The sequence below is a fragment of the Lepisma saccharinum genome, chromosome 1 (genome assembly GCF_977018435.1).
Source record: "Lepisma saccharinum chromosome 1, izLepSacc3.1, whole genome shotgun sequence".
Lineage (NCBI taxonomy): Eukaryota > Metazoa > Arthropoda > Insecta > Zygentoma > Lepismatidae > Lepisma > Lepisma saccharinum.
This window is the reverse complement of record NC_139229.1, coordinates 28,065,241-28,080,191: the sequence shown is the minus strand read 5'-3', so window position 1 is coordinate 28,080,191 and position 14,951 is coordinate 28,065,241. Positions and strand designations below refer to the sequence as shown.

Sequence of the window (14,951 nt, the reverse complement as noted above, 5' to 3'; positions counted from 1 at the left end):
GGAGTTATGACCAGCACATACGCCTATTGGACACGTCACATCATTCACATCAATACAATTACAAGGGTTCGTTGTAGGCCTAATTTGTGGTCAGATGAACTAATCGGGACTGAACCTTCAATGCATAATCCATCCTAGAATGTACCTCCGCCAGGAAACGAACCCAGGGCCCTTCGATTCTAAGGGGATAGCATTAGCAGAATTTCCGTCGTCGCATTATAATCAAGGGATTCAGGGTTCGATACCTGCTGGAGGCAAATGGTAGTTCTTGTCTCACATAAAACTGTAGGTCCAGTCCCAATTAACCTAACCTATCTCTGCATAAAAGTGGACTTAAAACTCAATCAATCAATTATTAGTAGAGGTGTGAAATAAAAGGAGTTCTATTGTATTTGTACTCATATCAAGGATAATTACAGAAAGAAGGAGACTGGCATTCTTTTAACTATACCTATAGGGAAAACGGCTCGATTATTTTTTTTTTAATCTTTTAATATTATGCTATCAATACTTTTCATAATACTTAATCATCATTTTGGGAGAGCAAGGGAACCTCGTCCCGAAAAATTCGCCAATGTATTATATACAATGTGCCTGGAACTTTTCGCCGCACATCGCCTCGTATAAAAGTTATATTCGAAGTCGTTGGATTTTGCGTACCTGTTGTTTCTTGACGTTTTTCTGCTCGTTTGGTGTTGCAAGAGAACCTTTAATCGCTTCGTTAATTTTGTAAACAGTTTTGAACGAAATTCCAGTCGTTTCAGCATTTTCGCTTGCAGTCCAACTAACACTTTTACCAGGATTTTTCTGCTTTAAGTATATTTATATTTATTACAATTTCTCTCTCTTTACTTGTAAGACTCTGGACACTTTTATGCTTAATAATACCACCCCTTGCCATTTTGCTGTTGTAGAATAATTATAATAATAAATTTCTTCAAGAAATACCCAAAATGAGAAAGCGCCCACGCAAACAACAAACCACTTGACACCCGACAGAAGCCTATTCACGAACTTTTGCCTGAACATTCCCCGCCTCCTTCCCTCTTCCCAACACAATTTTGCAGCAAGTGGCAACCGTCGGACGGCTGTTAGTTTTAACTCCCCAAATCGCGGTAAAACCAAGAAAGGAAAACGTCTTGTTTGGATGGTCCGAATTGCAAAAGAAGGTGTAGACCATCAAAGCCTTACATTTCCTCTGGTTTTTGCTTATTTATTATTTTCTCTTCGAATGTTAACGACTTTTGTTTCTGACAGAAACACACTGAAAATAATTTTTTGAACAAATAAAAAAGGACAAACAAGAAATTTTAAATTTGGTGTGGGCAAACTATACTTCAGTCACATTGATATATTGAGTATTACCAGAAGTTACTGTAGGAATTGTATACTAAATTCCATAGGAAAAGATGTCACTATGTATTTTCATGTAGAAATGTACTACAGAAAGTGGCTATTGCCATTTACCACTTTTTTGTTGCAATTTTTGTGTTTGGTTGATATGGGGATTAATACACTTTAATTATGTATGTATTACTTAGGGTATAATTGTTATGATTTTTTAAATAAAAATAATTCTTTATGAGGTAACCATTAGTCATAGTGCGTGGCAAATTTTAATTAAAACCCTCCCCTGATTCCTGTAACCATCAATTTCTGTTCAGTTTTCCTTTTCGTTATTTTTGTCTTGGCTCAGTGGGAGTCTAAGTGTGGTGTTCAGGTAAAATGTAGAGAGACCAGTGGCGAAGCGTGCTTTCTCTGGAAGGGTAGGCACAGGACGGAGCAGGGATTGGGGGGGGGGGGGGAGCTGACTTTTTTAAAAAAAGTAGTATGTTAAAATATAGCCCCTATAAATAAAAGATAACACATTACCTGAATCTCGTCTACTGCTGTTCGAAAAAGTCGGGATAGGGATTGTAAAGAATAATGTAGGGATTAAGCCTCTCGCCTTATAAGATGGTGGCCGCGGTGGCTCAGTCGGTAACGCGTCTGACTACCATGCTAAAGGTCCCGGGTTCGATCCCCGGCCGGTTGAAATCCGGGAACGGCCCCGGCGCCCACCCAGCGTCGAATAACATGGGTACCTGGGGGAAACCCTGGGGGGTAAAGGCGGTCAGGGGCGTGATGCTGATCACATCACTCCCACTCACGACCGGATCAAGAAAGTGTGGGGCGTTACCCCCACACCCCCTATACGCCTTCATGGCGTGGTGCTATGCACAGGGGAACACTTTACTTTTTTTTTACCTTATAATCAAGAAGTAGAAGGTTCGATTCCCCCTGGAGGCATTGGTTCAGATTCTACTTTAATATAGTCTCGATTAGATATCTGAGAATAAAGGCGCTTCTGTCTCGAAGGTCAGAAAACAGTGACGACGGGACTCGATGTTCTGACCACGCGTCACCCAATGAAAAAGCCGTTCTGTGAGGCCCAGCCATCTTACATTTGTTAGATTAAAGCTGCTCGTAAAAATTATTTCCTACTTCAATAACAGTATTGTAAATGTTTCTCGCATTAAAGAAATGGATCACTTGACCGTCACTTAGTATTTATTTCTTTTTAATGCCGACCTCCGCGGCGGATTGGTTATAACAGCGTGCTACGACAAGGGCCTCAGGTTCGAATCCGTGCCTGGGCATGGGTGTTCTTTGTGAGTGTCTCTTCGTCAATGTCATATATCATCGCTCATCCTCCCAATTAGACAAAAATGGCAGAAAGCCAAGTAAAATAAACTAAATCCATCATTCACTTATTTCTTTTTAAGTCTTTTATGCATATAATTCTTCTTCAACACTCGACTTTTTTTAAAAATTATAATACGATTTAGAGTTGGTGGTTTGAGTTGGTGTTTTAAGTCCACTTTATGCACAGTTAGGCTAATCGGGACTGGACCTACAGTTTAAAGTGGGATCCGAACCACTTGTGCCTCCACCGGGTAATACGATTTAGAAAATGATGAAATGCTAAATGAGAACACGGACACCTTTCTGTGTCCAGACCAGAAAATTTCAGTAAAATGGATATTCTCAATACGTTTGCACGCACTGTACTTGGCCCCCTTTTAAAAGTAGCGCGTTCTCAGTTAAGTCACTAATCATGAATGGAAATTTCGTCTCAATATCCCTTTTCTCAAAGAAATAAAATTCTTTCCCTCTCTGAATCGAGATTGGTGTGGGGCACATCCAGCAGCTAACACTTTGCGAAAAGCGGTTTCTCAAAAGAGCTGAAAGCACCAAACTTAATACTGGTAACCAACTTACATTCATTATTTGCAGTTAGAATTCTAATAATGCCTACGTTGATAGGTTAGGAGGCCAGGTTTAGAGGTGTTAGCAACACATTTTCGCGACGTGTTAGCAGCTGGGTGTGCTCCGCTCCCGGCACAGCTCTGAATCTTCCATGGAAACGCTGCTTCAACAAGTTCTGTACGTCCACTGCCTGCTTCGTCACGCGCTCGCACACGATCGGCACTCTTCGGATGAAGTCGGAGGCCGGTCTCTCCGTGTACGTTACAGGCGAATGCGCCCCTGAAATTGTTTTCCCGCATGAATTACATAGGTTGTTATGGGACCAGCTGAGGCACTCTCAGGCGGGCCTCGCTGAATGCACAGATACGGTTCCAGGCAGCGTTGCAAACTTGCGGTAATTATCGGAAGACCTAGAATTTCAGTTTTCATTTATTAAGCGTCGTTTAATGAAATTATAAGTAATAAAATAATCCGTAATAGACAAATATATTAGGGTAGGCCAGGCCTCCGGGCCTCTTAGGACGCTTCGCCACTGAGAGAGACATCTTCTTACACACATGTGTATATACATGAATTGCCCTAATGACTTGGTCTGTAAACGTCAAGGAATTTTGTTTTTATGAAATTCTAGACACCCTCATCACTTTGGGAGAAAGTTCTGTCCTTCAAAATTTACTAATGTAAGCAAATTACGTCAAAGGAATGAATATTTGAGTTCAGTCCTGTAAAAGTGTGCATACACTTTTGGAACACCCTGTATTTCTCAGCCAAGGTAGCTGTAAAAAGCAAGGTGGGTAAAGGTCCCGGAACCCATAAATTCTAATGAGTTTTGTTGGGTTCCGCTGCAGGACCGGAACCTTTTATCTAGCACAATTTAAATTCGGTCCAAGTTGCGTATTGTTTCGTTGAAAAAAGATTCCTGGATCGAATTTAAATTGATCCGGAAGAAAGGTTCCTGGACCGAATTTAAATTCAGTGAAAAAATGTTTCCGCGCCGTATTTAAATTCAGCCGGAAAAAAAGGTTCCTGGCCCGTATTTAGATTGATCTGGTAAAAAGGTTCCTGGACCGAATTGAAATATTTACAGATAAAAAGGTTCTTTACGGTCCAGATCCCATTTACGCTTGCTGATTTTCTCTCCTGGACCGGAATTGAATTTATTTAAAATACCAGGACCTTTAACAACTCTGGTAAAAAGTACCACTTAAGGGACCAAGGCATAGTTACGAGTACTTCCTGGTTGTAACGACCGTATTGACTTTCAGTAGGTTCGTTACGGTTGAAGTGCACGTGACAACCGTAATAAACCATCAACCCAATCCCAAGGGACCTAATTTCGAAAGATATCTCCTTCCCTTATTACAGTCGGTCCAGAAATCGTTGAACCGTAAAGAACAGCGACTTGTGACAGATGCATGAAGGCTCTATTAATCACAGAAATAATTTCCAGTGTTGACAACGCGCTTTTTTGGCCATCTGGCGGATGAAAAACGCACTTCTTGTCGGAAATTCTCTCCGCCGGATGTTGTCGAGTCTGATTCTGGGCGTTCTGCCAGTTGCGGCCTCGTGTCGTCTTCATTTCGAAAGCCTCGACAGAATTCTTCAAACACGAGGGAAAGGTTCATCTGAGGAATTGACGTCACTGTCGGCGGAAAATTAATGATCAGAACTTTTGCAAACCAGAACTTTTTATGTTTAACGATAATATCGAAAGTTGAAGACGGCAAAATACAGTATGTAAATATGTTCGAAGGGGTTAAAGATGCAAGTTTCGATGTTTTCGGAGCCATGACGTAAGTAATTTTGTTTTTATCGGAATAACAGCAAATTTTAGGATGCCGATGGCGTAGTGGTAACGTTCCGCCTTGTAATCAGAGGGTCCCGAGTCCGATTCCTGATGCAGGCAGATTGCAAAATGGTTCGGATCCAACTTGAAACTGTAGGTCCAGTACCGATTAGCCTATCTGTGCATAAAGCGGACTTAAAACTCACTAAAAAAACGTAAGGCAGTAACGCAAAAAATGATTACCTAAATGCAATATGTTTGCACCTCAAACGAATAATCTCATATACGTATATATTGTTGTAACTACAATGTGGTTGCAAAGACTGATTGATTGATTTGTTATGTTTTACTTCTCTTTTCTCCCACTTTTGACTAATCGCGAAGGTGAGGATGAGTAGTGATGAGATAAATTGGATGAGTGAGCAGAACACACAACCCACAGAGGAGTCCAGACGCCAGAGCCTCATTGGTCTGCAAGAATGCCGTCCAGGGTGTAACCCTTGGAAGCGAGGTTGACATTTCGGCGCTTTCACAACGGGACACCCTGTACATCCCTTAGTGTAGCAAATAAAAGTGAGAATCTTTCCGAAGCAAACGTTGAGGAAAAAGTGTACGTGAAAGTGTTCGTAGATGATCATGAACCTTTCCTTTGATGAACTGAAGTAATTGTAAAATAGCAAATTTTATTGTGTGAAAGTGAAGCGTGTAACTAGAATTCCATTAAGATTTACATGATATTAATGATCATATGTAATCCAAATCGAATAAGCTTGTTCATATTTTCCAGAGTTTAACTTAAAATTTATATTGTTAGGAAAGTTATGACTTGTCTAAATTGAAATAACCTTAAAATTAACGCAACAGGGATATCTGGCACTAATTGATGAAAAATAGCACAAAATTCCAGTGCACAATAAGATTTGGTGTGGGAGATAGTTTACGTCCCTGTTTATGGGGCACATTCGTTGTAAAATGAGAATTCACCAGCGATAAGGAATTTGCATCCCAGAGTGTTCCAAAACTCACGATTGGATTATGCTTTTTGATAACCCCTGGCGCAACCACCCTTGGGGGCCAGTGCCTGCTTCACTCCCGCATGCCTCAGAAGAGGTGGAGATCGTGCAACCAGTTGCGGGGTGACGTGTGGTCAGCACGATGAAACCCCAGTCGTCGTTTTAGGTTTACCATGACCGGGTTACGCTACTCATTCGTAGCTCTCCAATTTCCTCCAGATTGTGGGTGTCCGCCGGTCCTATGCACTGACTGAAAGCGCTAGAAAAGTTGTTACACGATCACTGTGCGCGACAGGATCATGCTTTTTACTAGAGTACGGACATGGTAAACCCCCCCCCCCCCCCATTCACAGCACATAACGGTTATTTTGACAAAATCCTGTTTCACTGCTGGCTACTTCGGGGTGGAAGGATTCTAAGCTGCCGCTTGTTACCCAAACAGGGAGCCTTGACTCATCTCACCCAACAGGTCAATAGATGCCGGGACTTTCCTCTAATTGATATTTTCCTGGAGATGAGACCTGCTCGAAAAGGAAAAGGTTTTATAAGCGTGTTAGCGTGGCGGTACTGTAAAAATTGTGTTTCTTAAATGGGAGTCTGTTAATAATTGATTGATTGATTGATGTGGTGTTTTAAGTCCACTTTAGCACAAGGCTAATCGGGACTGGACCTACAGTTTAAAGTGGGATCCAAACCACTATGTGCCTCCACCGGGAATCGAACCCGGGACGCCTTAATTTCAAGGCGGGAGTCAGTGAAAATAAGTGTTCACGAACTCTGAGGGGAGAAGAGAGTTTGGGGGGGGGGGGTTCGGCTGGAGTGGAAAGTGCCTGACTCGGTGTCATTTGTATGTCTAAATTCCAATGTTCACAAATTTTTGGAACTAGAGGAAACAATTTGAAAGCTCTGGTGAGATAGATAAAGGGATTTTTCATGTGGGTAAATTCCAAGTACGAACTTCATGTCTGGACATTTTTACATGCATTTGTAGGTTGGCAACACTGTGCTGAAATTCCACCATCCTCACCGGCAAGTGTATGATATGCTCCTAAATCGGACCAGGATGCTGAACTGGCAATTCTTCTTCTTTCCGCCGTGCTAAAGTCTTTATCTGCATACCCTATTTGCATCACTCGGACGAAGATTTGTCCGTTGCGCAAATCTTGAACCCACTTCCCTTTCCGCTATCTTTTTTTAATGTCCGCTATTTTATACCAGTCCCTGGATACTTAACGGACGATTTGTTTACGTATTTGCATAACTCGGGAGAAAATTAATACTGTCCCTCAAGTATCTGGCCCTTTTTTAAAAAACCAAAGGACCCTTCTCTCATTAGAAATTCAAATATGCGCCAAGAAACTGCACAATTAACTTTTGGACTTAAGATGGCGGTGTCTTTGCGCTCGTCTCTCCCTTACTTTGACAACCTCCCTCCCTTCTCTCGAAGGAGCTGGTGTCGAGAGTAACGAGAGACAGCGGAAGCCTCAGTCGATTTGACAAGCGCCTTTTCTTGGAAGAAGAATCCCAGGAAACTTTTATTTATGTATTTATTTTTTCTTACAAAGTTTTCTCCTATGATCATTCAGTCTGTATGGAGGAAGCTGCCGGCTCTTCTGTGCATTTTTGTCTCCCTTACAAAGCGACAAGATGCGATATATGGACACTTAATTTCGGCCCAGCTGTCGCCTTTTGCGTGATTCATTTGTTTACATTGTCGCCAGTTTGCCGACGGTGTCTGGTCCAAAATGTTAAGACAGGCAGCAGTGCTGCAGTGTCGTGAACAGAGTTTGATTTCTGTTACATTAATTTACAGAGTAAGAAATAGAACGAAAATTGAATGTTTTAGACTCCCCTTGAGGGCTAGGTCCTTCCAAGCAGCTTTCTATTGCGTGACGCGCATAGTCCTATAGCTGCTGTTTTGTCTTTCCTAGACCAGAGCTCACTATTTTTAATTTCCAAGTAGTTCCCCTGTACTCGCAATGCCTGGGCACTATCTAAAGTTTGACACTTCTACCGAGAATCGAACCTGGGACAGCTAATACTTCAACATTCTAAAATTACATAGCCTATAATATGCATAACAATTCAGATGCACATCGACTTACAGCAGTTGTTAAATACTTCGAAGAAGATAATTTATTATTATTAATGTCTGTCTGTTAGGAAAGATTAACAGTTGGCTCGAAACTACTGTGAAAGCTTGATTGGTGATAATTTAACAAAGAGAAAACTATTAGCATCCAAAGAAACGCTCGCTTTTATGCTCGACAACTATAAAGCATCTTCTTTGTATTTTTTTAATGACACCTCGACATTAGCTACAAAAGAAGCTACTATGTGACATGTATATAACGAGCGGCTAGTGACAGCTATGGGGACTGGGATATAGATGCTAACAGCACTAAACCTGACCTAACCTACTCACGTAAGCATCTAATAGCAGAAATAAACATGTGAATAGGTTAAGCAGGTTAGGTTTAGTGGTACGTGACGTCATAACTAGCCGTTGAAGTATATTTCCAAAAGTAAGCGTATTGTCCATCACCATTTTCATTCGGTCTGTTGTACGCAAAGAGATGAGATGATATTGAACTGATATAAAAATGTCAATAAGCAGAAGACTAAATAACCTGCTTCCAGTCATCAGAATTTCATTCCATAAAGCAACACAGTGTGTGCAATAAAAAGTAATGAAAATAGTGATGGACAATTTGCCTATTATTATTTGCCGTTGACTGTACGTACAGTGGGATCCACGAGTATTACCGTGCAAATTGGCCATCACCCTGTCCGTCCGTGCACTTTATTTGACCCAATAAGAGCTTCAAGAATTAAAAGAAAACTCGAAACAAACTGTTCACAACTTCTGCACCAGCATACATAAAAATCCATCGCTTACAAACACATAGGGTGTAAGAGAAAAATTAATGAAAATAGTCATGGACAATTTGCCGAGCAATACTAGTGAATCCCACTGTACATGTTAGGGTTTAGTATAGACAATAGACAAGTGATTTGAAAGGGAATATAGATCTGTATACGAATTTGTACCTAGTCTTACCATAAATACTGTCACCAAGTTTTAAGTAAATTGACACAAAATGCTGAGAGATATTTTAATATCCTAATAACATTACTGAAATGGATGCATGACAAATCAAAATCACAAATCAATATTCAAAATGGCCACCCTTAGCACGCACACATTCCGTAAGACTTTTGTGGCCACGCATCAATTGAATTACGCAACACATCGACTGGAAAATCAGCAACTGCCTTCAGAAGAGACCGACCACTTTAAACTTTCAATATTGGGATGTCTCTTCTTGCAAGCCATCTCCTGAAGCTTGGACCACAATTTGTAGTCCAAAGGGTATAGGTCCGGACTTGCAGAAGGCCAATCTGAAGTGGAAATGAAGTCTGGAACATTTTCTATGAGGGAACGCCCCATTTCTGTGAAAAAGGGGTAAAAACATCAGCCAAAGTGTACCAGCAGACAGTTCTTGAGAGACTAGTGAAGAATCTCAACAACACCCTCTTCCATGGTCAGAACTGGAGCTTCCAGCTGGATTCAGCCCCAGCATATGAGGCCCGAACAACACAGCAGTGGCTGGAGGCAAATGTTCCAGACTTCATTTCCACTTCGTATTGGCCTTCTGCAAGTCCGGACCTATACCCTTTGGACTACAAATGGCTTGCAAGAAGAGACATCCCAATATTGAAAGTTTAAAGCGGTCTCTTTTGAAGGCAGTTGCTGATTTTCCAGTCGATGTGTTGCGTAATTCAATTGATGCGTGGCCACAAAGACTTACGGAATGTGTGCGTGCTAAGGGTGGCCATTTTGAATAATGATTTGTGATTTTGATTTGTCATGTATCCATTTCAGTAATGTTATTAGGATATTACAATATCTCTCAGCATTTTGTGTCAATTTACTTAAAACTTTGTGACAGTATTTATGGTAAGACTAGGTATATTTGAACAATCAGTTAACATTATTGGAAGTATATCCATAACTCAACTTAAAATGCAGTGAAGCAACGAACATGTATAAAGAAAAACACATGGCTTTTAGCATTCGTTATCTGGCAACATTGTCCTCTACGCCATGCCAGAAGAAGGGTAGCACGAAATTGTACAAGGGGAGCGAGGGAAAGAGAAGGGTTTATTTCCTGTGTCGATATCTGATGAACCATGAAGCTCTCTTTGTCCTTGCTCGTCTGCGTTGAATGCTGGCTTAAACGCTTTTATCTTGAGCTACGTTCGCTAAGCGAAGCGAAAGAGAGGGAGAATAAGTTTGTTGGTGGGAGGAGTCTACTTTGCTGTATTCTTCTTTGGCAAGATGAGAATGGTCCGTGTCGTTCTTAACTGAAATTTCTTGGAGCTCAGGAGCTGGAGACTATTAGCACGGGCATCTAGTAATCAGACTGGAAAAAGCTGTATTTCTATTTGAAGCCCCTCCTTCCCGCACATCTAGGCTTTGAGCATTAATACTGTCTGAAACCACAGAATACAGGTCCGACGATCGTGTTATGGTCAGGGAGTCAGATATATATACTGTGGCTTCAAGCTTCCCATGTTGAAAAAGCATAAACGTTTCCGGTTTGTGGTGCAATGAATCCAGTTAGAAACAAATGTTCACATCTTGTTAATATTTTAATTTGAATGTATCGCTGGCAGCAACTTCAGTTACATTATATTTTGACTTAATCTGGTAACGAGAGATTCCTTGTGTTCAGCTTCAGAGCTGTTGGGAAAATTTTCATGTTGACACATTTTATAACTAGAAATAGGACATATTTTTACACGCCATTCTTTAGATGACGTTTCTGTGCGATTTGAACACATTTTTGTATTCTTACAGTGTGCTTAGACGCAACATTTTGTAAAAGGAATTATCTATATTTGAACTATTTACACTTACGTTGTATTACCACTATCACTATTTATTTATTTTAACTTTGTATACATATGTTGAAATTGATGATATTCAGCGAACAACTTCCCCCAGAATTCATTGTGCGAAATCACCATATTTCGGGCAAACAGATCAGAGCTTGCGTTGAAAACCTGACAGGTAAATATTGTGTGTGAGGTCTTGGCTGAAGTGATTCAAGATCGCAAATTTTGTCGCTGTATGAAGGCATCTCATAAGTTTTTATTAACATCCGCGAATCTGTTTACCAGACTTTAAGCGGTTTCTTCCCAAAGTTCACTGCGTGATGAGATGGGTGATATCGTAAAGTTGAATTTCGCCCATTGATTAATATGACGAGGAACAGGAAGAAACTTCAGAATTTTCTTTCCCCATATTTAAATATTTTTAAAATTTCAAGACCTCAAATTTTGTCGTTACAATTACAATAGCTACAGAATGTAATATTTAAGCTGTATTTATTTAAATCTGTAGAGCTTTACAAAAATTTGTAATTATCCAATTAGTCCAGGCAAATTAGAAAAAAGAATGGAAAAAATTCAAACAGAGATAAAAATTGGTAGATATCACCAGTATGGTATTTCAAACAACATACTAAAAGTCCCCGACAATCCGAGTTGTGCTCTGGCCGCATTGAAAAATGGCGGATGAAGGGTGACGTTTCATCATAATTGTTTTATTAACTAAAAATGGTGAAGGCTGAGCCGAAAATGTGTTCAGACATAAATTAAAGAAAATAAAATTTCCAATAACTGTAATAAGATAAATGTTTGTGATTTAACCAACCATTTCACTGTTAATAATATATGTAATTTCTTTACAAGTGCTGCTCGTTGTGGAACTTAGATGTAGTGTATGTGATCATCGGAAAACAAACTGAATAACCTTTTCGGCAAGGCAACAATGGATATAACCCAATATTGTATTATTTGTGAACAAACGTTGAGTGAAGGTGACACTGCGGTTGTGATAAAAGGCTTAAATGCTATAAAGAGCAGCAGTTTACGTCGAAAAGATGGAATATTTGAGAAATTGGAAAATGAGACGAATGTGAGGTTACATATTAAGTGCCGTAAAGACTATACTCGTGAGAGTAGTATTACTGCTGCAAGTAATCGTTCACCACAAAATTCAATACTCCTTCGATCAGCAGTACATATATTTCACTTCAAATGTGATTGCTTGTCTTGCAGCGAAGTTTGTGATTTTCAAGCAGAAATTAAAAAAAAAAAAATGAACAGACGAGTTAAAATATTTAAAGTTCGATCCTTAACATTCAAGGATAAAATCATTGAAGCTGCCATCAAGAGGAACAATGGTTGGGGAAGGACAGTGCTTGATCGAATGCATACCGTTATTGATCTAGTTGCAGTTGAGGCTAGGTATCACCATCCTTTTTCACTAAATTTTACACATCCTCACCTACATCGGGAAAACGTGGTAGGCCTGAAGATGAGTGTATTTCTATAGCATTTCTGTAGTTATGCTGCTACCTTGATAATGATAACGACGAGTGTCAGTACTCGATGAATTAACTTATGACGAATAGTGTTGCCCACGGGACGAGACGGGACAGGCTTTTAAAAATTCGAGACGAGACGAGATTGACCATGTGTCATAAGACAAACGAATATTTTCGAGACGAGACAGCATTTCCACGAGACTCCACGAGACGAGACAGGCCAAAGTCTCGTCTCGTGGGCAACACTAATGACGAAGATGAAGGAATATCTTCCACGAGATACTGATATCTCAGAAACAACTCTTAAGAAACGCCTATGTGATCACTATGGAGAAGACATGATAATAAAAACACGTAAAGGGCAAACCACTACAGTATGTTTCCGTGATACAGGATATAAAATATTATCCAAAAGTTGGTACACACAGAAAGAAGAAGATCCAAAGAACGAAAGACTTAGAATTGTTAGAACTGCTGCCGCAATAATTCGGGAAGATATACGATCTTAAACATATGCTAAAGATATGTATCCAAATCCACATGAATGCTTGAAGACAGCTGATGATATGGTTCCAGACACATTAGGGGTCTCTACAGAGGGTGTGATTATGAAACGAATAAAAGGAAATGAAGACTCCATCAAAAGAAAATGTGCGTGTATTGAGCATGCTATTATATCAGCAGTATGACCACGGTCATTCAATTCAATGATTCAGATTGGACTTGCAGTTCATCCACACAGATATTTTGGTTCAAGAAATATTATTGATATGTTATCAAGCATGGGTTTATGTGCATCCTACAATGAAGCCGTATTGTATCTTAGTTCCGCAATGTTAAGTGATGAGGAATTTGTTGTTGACAAGGAATTATTGAATCAGTTTGTTTTTGATAATGCAGACGTCAATGTTCGGACCTTGGACAGACTAGGAACTTTCCACAATACTACTCCTGCAAGATCTGTTCATCCCAGAAAATAAATTGTTCGATTGAAGAAGCAACCACCAGAATGTTACCTTGCCAAATTTGGTAATGTTCCATTACACACATACGTTGTGCCTGCTATCCGTGGCCTGGAGAAAATCAAGATAAAGAAATTGAATACACCAAACAGGTAGCACCATCAGTGCATGTTGCATCACTTCTTGATTTTGTATGAATGTGTGGAAATCCCTTACCTTGTCACAAAGTCCAAGTTGGAGTATTTATATGGAGCTTGCCACTGAAGGTAGCAAGGAATATCACATTTCTGAAATAAGTATATTACCATTTATAAAGCTGCTGCCGACAAGTCCAGATGCCATATACTCATCCCTTATGTTCGCAGTTGAAGAATACATGAAACATGGTCAAAAGACATGTATTGTTACTTTCGACCAACCTCTATATCTGAAAGCCTCTGAAATTGTTGCGGCTTCTCTAGACAACGGAGATATGTCGTCAGTTGTCCTTCGTTTAGGTGGATTCCACATGCTTATGTCGTACATGGGAGCGATAGGATACATGATGAGGGGAAGCGGATTGGAAGAAGCTTGGTCAGTAATATATATTATTCGTTACAAGTCGCGAAATAAAAGTGTAAAACTTCAATCAACACCAGGAAAATTTGATTACAAAATAATGGGAAAAGTTTCCACAGAGTTAAATTTATTTTTTACATTATTGGATTATATTGGTTAAACTTATTTTTAACATTATTAGATAGGTTGGTTAAATCACAAAAAAATATCTTCTTACAGTTATTGGAAATTTTATTTTCTTTAATTTATGTCTGAACACATTTTCGGCTCAGCCTTCACCATTTTTAGTTAATAAAGCAATTATGATCAAACGTCAACGTTCATCCGCCATTTTCCAATATGGCGGACAGAGCACAACTCGGATTGTCGGGGACTTTGAGTATGTTGTTTGAAATACCATACTGGTGATATCTACCAATTTTTATCTCTGTTGGAATTTTTTCCATTCTTTGATGAAATTTTGCCTACTTTTACTGGACTAAATAAGGCTCGAACACCTCTCACTAGTTTATTTCGTTAATTTTAGCATTGATACTTACCTATTCTGCATTGCGGAATATTCTTTAAGGTGAAGTTATGCCTTTTCCCATAAAATAGTGTCAACACGAGTCATTATTTGTCTTCCTTGTTCTGTTTGGGTAACACAATATGGCGTGCACTCGTCATGGATCATCGCGCGTCGTGCTTGTGTTTTGTCGATTTGGAGTGGGTATGCAGTTTTAACCTTAACCGAAAAATACCTACTTTGTGTTCATTATGTCATAACAAACCATTGACGGATAGCCCCAAAAACCATTGACGATAGCCCCAAAAACCATTGACGATAGCTCCCAAAACCATTCACGATAGCCCCATGGACCATTTCCGGTAAGCATAGGTAAGCATAGTAAAAAAAATCTCGTAAAAAACAGCACGTTTGGAAACACTGGCGAGACCGCGTGACTTTCGACGCTCGCGCCATCTGCACGTACACAATGAAAACAAC

At 39.9% G+C, this 14,951-nt stretch overlaps 1 protein-coding gene across 3 annotated transcripts in view; it reads left to right on the top strand.

Moving 5' to 3' along the window:
- Nucleotides 1-14,951, top strand: part of LOC145994027 (uncharacterized) — a 358,614-nt gene that overhangs the window by 307,659 nt on the left and 36,004 nt on the right. The gene's annotated exons all lie outside the window — the stretch shown is intronic.